Raw genomic sequence first — 8,417 nt, 5'->3', positions numbered from 1 at the left:
ACAGCTAAAATAAGGTGATTCTTACTCTTAATATATACCTCTGACAGTGATATACAACTGTTAATGGTAGAGCTGTTACTGGTTACTGCAGACACACTATTATATAGGATACCACTGTACCAAGTCTGATTATCACTGAGCTAATCCCTAATTTGACTAAAAAAAGAAAACAGCAATGGTCTTAAATCCTGTCTCAATCAATATAAAGATTTTAAATCACATCTAAGTATGATGAACTGTGAATACGGATATATTATTTTGCTTTATCCTTATCTTTATTTTTATAAGCTCTATCTTTTTATCTGTCCTTGACACTGCATGAGTGTTAATGAAGTTTTATTGGGTGGAAAGAAATGCTACATTCTGCAATGTAATTATTCTCTGATATATATGTAATACTGTGTATATCTCTATGCCCAAATTACTTCCTTCAGCTACTTGTGTTGGCAAACTTTAATATTAAAGGACCTTCATATTGATAAATCCAAACTATCTTTCTTTTACCTAAGCAATTAAGCTGACATTCTTCAAAGGAGACTTATTCAAATAAATCAGAGATCAGTTGTTACAGAATACATTTTCTCTTTCTTTTCTGAGCAGGTAGAAGTAACTACTTATTCACACAATTTAAAATCCTTCCCGCTGCCTTTTGTGGGAGCACAGGCATTCATTTATGACACGCCACTTATCAGAAGGTCTTTAATATCTTCAACTTCACTGCTTTCTAGTAGTGGTGTGAAAAACTGCTATACCCTATATAACTTTTGCACTGTGTTAATGTAATGTGCTTGTCCATGCTGGGATCTGCCATTGTGAGTCCATTCTAAGCCAACATAGACAGAATCAAGTAAGTGGTAGTGGAACTTCTCTTTTATAAAGTCACCAGTGTGACATCACAGACTGTTGTGAGGTGAGTGTGTCATGGCCTGGGTCAAGGGACAGCAGTAGCCATTTCATGGGAATTCCAATATCCCAAGGTAACCAGGAATTACCTTCATAAATTTTTGAGGAGCACTAGATAGCTAAACATATATCTCATAAAAAAACAAGGAAATACATAAATTTTGAATTCTACCTCATTGTATTACAACTCTTTTGTCTCATAAAGCACTGGGGTAAACAATGAAACATTTCTGGAAAAAATCCAGGCATGCCTCCTACTTGTACATGGACTAAGAATATGGACACTGTTTCTACTTCTCAATAATAAGTCAGTCTGATTCATTGAATGCTGCTTTTTTACCCCTTGGAGAGATCTCGTTTTGATTGTCTCTTGTACTTGTTCAGGAAAAGCTCCCCTAATGGTTTCCAGTGCCAAACTGACCTTTATAATGTGTTTTTTATCCTGTCTGTCTGGTATGGTACTTACTCTCATCTGCTATATCCTTTAAAGTTGTCTGTGTCATATGAGAGAGATACATTTGCTTGTCTTTGAAAATTTTCTTTTCATGTCTTTATTGAGAAACATGCCCTATGAATAAAGTAATGATTCAGTCTTTCAAGATTAGTTATAAATCCCTCATATAACAATGCATTTTCCTATAATTAACTCTGTGGCCAAGCCTTCTAAAAATACTTCAAAGGAATTTTCCGTGCTTCATGTGTGATGAGAGAATGACTCTTTGGAAGTGAAAAGTTTATCCAATATCATGTTATCTGTTTTTTAATATTAGCATATTATAAGATACTTAAATAATGACAGTGATAAAAAGAAACATGAGAGCTAAACTTTGTCATGTGAACAGACTTCAGTGAATAATCTTTCACGTTCAAAAAAATAGTTTGAGTTACCATTAAGAAAGAGGAAAATGGACATTTTTCATTCTGTGGTGAAGTTTCAAGATGTCTTTAAATGTTGAACTGGAATGAAAATACCCAGTGTTAAAAAAATCATATGATGACAACAGTAAAGAAAAAAGTATAATATTAAAAAATCTAGTTTATTTTTAATTCATTTAAATACACATATAGTTCTATTCCATATTAGTATAAATAGAATTATATGATGTCATATAGAAAAACAAGGGTATAATTTACTCTATTAGATGATAGGACGACCCTAGCAGATTCAAGAAGAGATTATCAATCCATCTAATTCCATACTGAAACATTCTTACTTTGTGTCTGTTTAGCATTTATATTGCTTCTATTCAGAGCAGCATTTCCCAGGCAGGGATCTTACTGAGTCAAAATGTGGGAAGGAAATTCCACAAGAGCAAACCTTTAGGGAGAATTTTTATTCCTCTTGTTTCCATTCAGTCTAAAACCACTATCATGAGAAACAGAAGGGATAATTCAGACCTTCATCACCAGGTAAAAAAGAGAACTTGAGAAAATGAGAGACAATATGAAAAAATTATACAAGTTCTTTCAAACCTCGAGAGAGGAACAAGTATTTCAAGAATGGGTGTGGGATGCTGAGCTGAAATGCTTTCTGTTAACCAACTCTAATTTCATTTCCTACCTCGTATTGTGATCCAGGAAGTCTGTTCTCCAGCATGAGTCATTTTGTCACATTCCAGATCTGAAATGAATAAAGCTATTAACATTTATGGTGTGCTGTAGTTTTGCCTTGTCTTGCAAATGTGTTTTTTTAATCTGTTGTCATTGTCAAGAGTAACAGCTGACAATGTAAGAATACATGCCCTTTACCAATGTAGAGAAAAATAATAGTGCCCTTTACTCACTTAATAATAAGAGCTAATTCCAGTTTAAGGTTTTTTAAAATGTAATTTAATCAGAGCAGGAGCTCAGGAAGAGTGCTTTATTATTGACTGCTGCAGTGATGATGAGTTCCCTATGTTAACAGAGCCATTCCACAGAGATTTATGAATGAAATTTACTTCACGGGATTTTGGCTGGAAATGAGCATCAGAATCATCTGTAGTTTTTTGGATCCAACTCATGGGAAAGCCTGCTCCAGGAAGGCATTCTAACTGGTGAAAGAAAAATATGAACTAAGCTAGCCTAACTTCTCAGAAGAAATTATCTTGGAAGGATGCATTCTTAGAAGTGGAAAACTACGTGAAAAGACAAAACCAAACTCAGACATTTATGATTAAAACCAACCTTCCAAACATTCCACACATATATATAAACACATGTATATTCAATTAACTTTTTAACAGCGTTAACTTTTTACAATATTATCATTATACTATTAATAATACTAGAAAGTTCAGCACTTTGGAGATATCAAGCATACCTGCATATCTGCATGAGAACTCCTGCCACAAGCCTCCATGCCCCTACACCCCCCAAAACAAACCAAACAAAAAAAATCATAATTGAACAGAATACGTAAAATTAGCAGCTTGTATCTACAGTTTTTGTTTATAAAGTCCTCAAATTGTAACATTGAGTCGTGCATATGGATGCTGGCAAACATGATTTAAGTTGGCATATTCATACCTGTTAACTGTTTATATTTGTGTTTATTTCCACATCTACCTAAAGGTAGGCAATTGTACCAATATGGCAGGGAATATAGCCTAACTGGATCCAAATTTCTTTATGCTTTCTGGACTTCGGCATCACAAACGGTATTTCTGTTTCTGTAACAAAAGAGAAATTTGCACAATTGTATTTTCTAGCCAGTCAGAATATTCCTTCATTACAAGCATTCATTTCTGACATAGGACTGACTCAATGTAAGTACCTTTTCTAAAAATCACAGCACAGAAAGGTGATGTATTTTATGTGGTCAAATGCTAATGTCAGGCCTCTTTTTATTCTTGGCTGAGGAAATTGCCTAAACTAAACAGAACCTATTAAGCCTATTAAGAATCCAAGGCCATGGAAGATATTGTCTAACTGGAGAATGACTTACCAAGAAAGTGAAGGTATGTCACTTCTTCACAACAGTCAAAAGTCAAATAGTTCACACAGCATCTAGGTATTTCACAAGCAATTGAATACAATTCATGCTCTCAGATCAAAAAATATGTAGATCAAGCTGTTGAGATAAGATATGGCAAATTTTGTCAATGCTACTGGAGTAACTGATGTTTTTTGAAGAAACTGAGTTTCGGAGGATTTCATAATAACAAGAACAGATAGGGTTATATAGAAAAGAGGATTTGAAGGTTTTCAGCTGTAGCTTGGTGACCAGAAGAATTGCTAGAAGAAGAAAGAATTATTTGCTTACAAGAAAGTTCAGTTTTACTATGTCAGGACTGAGATTAATTTTGAATTCTAGGGGTTTTTTTTTAGTAGGTGTGTCCAAGCCTAACTGGAAAAGAAGAGGAATTTGCTGCCTTGGTGGGTGACAGGTAAAGACCTTGTACCACAAGCAGATAACTACTGGAGGAAGACGGGGGCAAAACACAGTGTTCTATACATTTACTAAACAATTATGTTATTCCTAGGAGTCCCTTAAAGATGTATTCACACATTCTGAGTTTCTACAGGTTGTGTGTTTTTTTTCTCTGTAGTGCCTTTGGTAATGGTGGATTGATGTGATTGGCACATAGGCTTCACTATCTTTCAAAAGTTTGTCTTGCCGCAAGGCACTAGTCAACATCTGTAAGAGATTTTTGCTGTAAGAGATTAGTCCTTAATTGTTTAATAGGAGTAGGAGTCAAAGCTAAAAGTACCTGCATCAGCAATATGAATATTAGAATATTTTATTTATGCTTTAAAGTTTCATTTCCATGTTTTTGGCCCTAAGAGTACCTTTTTATCCAAGAGAATGTGTGTGCCAACCCAGCCTAACATACTGACAGATGACAAGAGTACAGTGCACCCAATATACACAAAAATTGCACCTGTATAATAGAGATACAAATGGTCACAGCAAGTGCAATGTAGTAGAGCATCTGGACTGCTCCATTATAAAGGAATTAATTTTAAGACCTGAAAAAGTTAGAACAAGGAAAAGTGGAGCATTCCTTGTTTAATGAGTGCATTTGTTTACTGGGTGCTATAAATTATTCCTTTACTTCGTAATTTTGATACTCTGTTTAGATGAGTACAAAACATTGTTTCTATACTTGACATTTTGTGTGTATCCATGTTCAATACTATCTTCAATAAATTAATTTTAATGAAGTATGTTAACTAGATTCCTCCATACATCTGTAAATGGATATAAACTGGACGCCATTCCTCACTGAATTTTGTGGAGCCACCTATAATTAACGAGTTGATCTGCCACAACATAATTGGTAGTAGTATTCTCCCAGGGATGCCACTCAATATTATGCCTGGTTGTCAATCACACTGCCATGGATGTTGCAAGTAAAAACACAACTGGCAGCTGCTCGGCCAGTGAGGTTATTTGCCTGCACTTCCTCTTATGCTTGTCATGATGAATAAACTCATCACTCAAACTAGGAAGGTGTTGTCTTTGAATCATTGCCATCTTCTCTTAGGTGGTCTATCTGTTCCCAGGAGCCTATCACAACCAGACTGTTATTGAGATAGATAAAGTTCTCACCATCTTTATGTTACTGCTACCAAGCTGTAAATGTCTAGTCCTAACTATTTTATTTCTTAAGCTGTTTTCTGAGGTCTGATAGACATAAAACCTCACAAAATGCAAAGCTAATAAGATAGATTAAATCCCTCCTGGGGATTTTTGTGATCTGTCAAAATTCAGCATATGCAGAGAACAGATGATAAATATAAACCTATAAAAGGTTTTGAAGAAGAAAAAGTGGTCTATTTATTTAGCAAATATAGAAATGTTAATGAATTTTACTTCATGAAAGCATTATCTACCATGGCTGGTTAGGGCTCTGGCTTGCACAACTAAAAGTGATAAATGAGACCCAGCTACAAAATAATTGTTAGGTTATAAATGTCCCTAGAATCCTTGTATGCGTTTGACAATATTAAATCTATCTCAATTTCTTTTTAAATAATGTATATATGTGAGAAGAGAGAGCACAAGACCTCACAAAATGCTTTGAATTAAAGCTATTCTTACTTGTTATCAGTGACAATGAACTAATTGCTTTAATAGAAGTTGTAATGTACTTAAACTCCACCATGAGTGTTTAATTTAGACACAGCTTTCCTTGTTCATTCTAAACATCAGAATTTCTGTACATACAGGGTGTAGTTTAGGTAACTTAATAATCCTTCAGTGAAAGTGGAAGTGGCAAACAACTGCATGCCTTTTGAGACCACATGTGGAATTTTATTGCTATTTCTCCCAGATCTACAGCTACCAGTCACCGAGTGGGTTTAACCAAATGCTACCGAATGCCAACTGGTATTAAATAGATAGAACAGGGAAGCTGTAAAGATGGGGTAAGGCTGTTTTAGTTGCTTTGTCCCAATTAGTACTGTAATATTTGAATATTCATTAGGTAGGTCTGTACAATATTGCTAGGGTTTTGAAATCTGAGTTTTCTTTAAAATAACCGTATGTGCTATTGGAAGTATAACAGTTTTTACTTAAGAAACAAAACAATTACTCCGTTTCCTAACACTTTCTTATGTTTGTAAGGTGATGGTATTTTAGCTTTTATCTGGTTTTGAAAGAGAAATCTGAACGGTATCTTTCAACTTGTTTGAGAATCTGCCGTTGATTAAGATGTTTTTCTGGTTTAAAAACTAGTCCTTCACTGGAGAGGGAATTTTTACAAGGGCATGCAGTGATAGGACAAGGGGTAATGGCTTTAAACTGAAAGAGTGTAGATTTAGATTAGATATAAGTAAGAAATGTTTCACCCTGAGGGTGGTGAGGCACTGGAACAGGTTGCACAGAGAAGCTGTGGATGCCCCATCCCTGGAAGTACTCAAGGCCAGATTGGATGGGGCTTTGAGCAACCTGGTCTAGCGGAAGGTGTCCCTGCCCACGGCAGGGTGGTTGGAAATAGCTGATCTTTGAGGTCCCTTCCAACCCAACCATTCTATGATTCTATAAAATATAAAGTGGTGTTTTTTTTTTTTTTTTTTCTGGTGCATCTTGATCTAGTTTTAAAACACTGTAATTTTTCATGTGCTCTCTTACAGGTGCTTCTTTGAACTGCCTCTTCCTTGGGCTGTTGAAGTGGCAGGAAGTGTAATGCCTCCTAATACCACCTGTGAGACTGTGATCTATAATCTTTATGTCTATTTGAATTAATGTGCTGGAGTAGGAGAAGGATACAAGTCAAGCTAAAAGACTGCATTACTGGTAAATGTCAGTTGGAGAACCAAGACAGCCTGGATCTCTCTAGAAAAAGTATGCTATTTCCTGGCTCTAAGATGTGGTGGGAAATTCAAAGACATTATATGAGTACAAAGCTTTCTAAGATTTAAATATATGTGTCTCATCCTACACAGAATGAACTCTGTGGTAAATAAAAGCCCATTGGCAGACAACTGATCTTGTAGTCTGTTTGTTATAGAGTACCACCTTGGCGAGTAAAATCTCTTCACAGGATGGTCCCCTGTTAACCAACCCCATCACAGTAATCAGTAACTTACTCATCTCTCCCAACTACTAATCTTCAAGATAAAGAGTTGCAACTACATTTTTAGTTACAACAGTCATACCTTATATGAATGGTTCTTATTTGTATTTGAACTCTCTAGCCTCAACAAACTGTATGAATAGAGGCAAATTTATGAAATCTTTGTTATTTAACAGCTGTACTGTGGTTCTCTCAAGCTCCTTTAAGGGAAAGCATGTCCATTTGTCTGAACCGAGACTGAGTAAATTAAAAGAGAAAGGACAAACAGCAGCTGAGATCAAAAAAGCCTCAGTCTTTCCTGTGCCCTTCTCATGCCATATGCAATAATCATGCTTTGTTATACACTCTAAAACTGCTTCAGCCTCACATTTCTGTCTCCATGACCTAGAGACAATGGAAGTCACCATCTTGACCTTTCCATATTTAAAATTCTTAGCACATGCCAGAAAGCAACATTTTTTCTCCCTGGTTAATGAACAATGGGACAGAAAATCTGAGACTGTAAGCATGACTAAGAGGTAGCAGAAAAATATATTTGGAAGTCCAGGAAAACAGAATTAATTTTCTGTACATCTTGCAATTGAATTTTGATCCAGTTTATCCAATCCTCTAAATAAATACGTTGGTTCGGATCATTATCCACTTGGGAGAATGCCATAAAAACATACCACTACTTGACTTACAGAAGGGAAAATATTACAAATAATAAAGTGAGCACAGCTGGGGCAATATCCTGTTGGGAATAATTATTTCAGCATTATGAAAGACAGGAGATTACAAAACCAAAAATGAAGAAAAGCAATGACCTTTCTTCTCTAGAAAATTCTTGCTTAGTAAGTCTTGCCTGAGAATTGGGTGGTAACATAGACTGCTATATCAAGCTGCAAAAACCATAATTAACGTGAATGACACTTCTTTAGACTTCAGGGTTTCAGCTGCTGTTAAAGGTGTTTTGTCCTGTAGGAGGTGGTAGCTAAGACTGGGGTTTTGAATGAATACTTTACTCAAGGC

The sequence above is a fragment of the Patagioenas fasciata genome, chromosome 1, assembly GCF_037038585.1.
Source record: "Patagioenas fasciata isolate bPatFas1 chromosome 1, bPatFas1.hap1, whole genome shotgun sequence".
Classification (NCBI taxonomy): Eukaryota; Metazoa; Chordata; class Aves; order Columbiformes; family Columbidae; genus Patagioenas; species Patagioenas fasciata.
Note: the sequence above shows the minus strand (reverse complement) of the source record.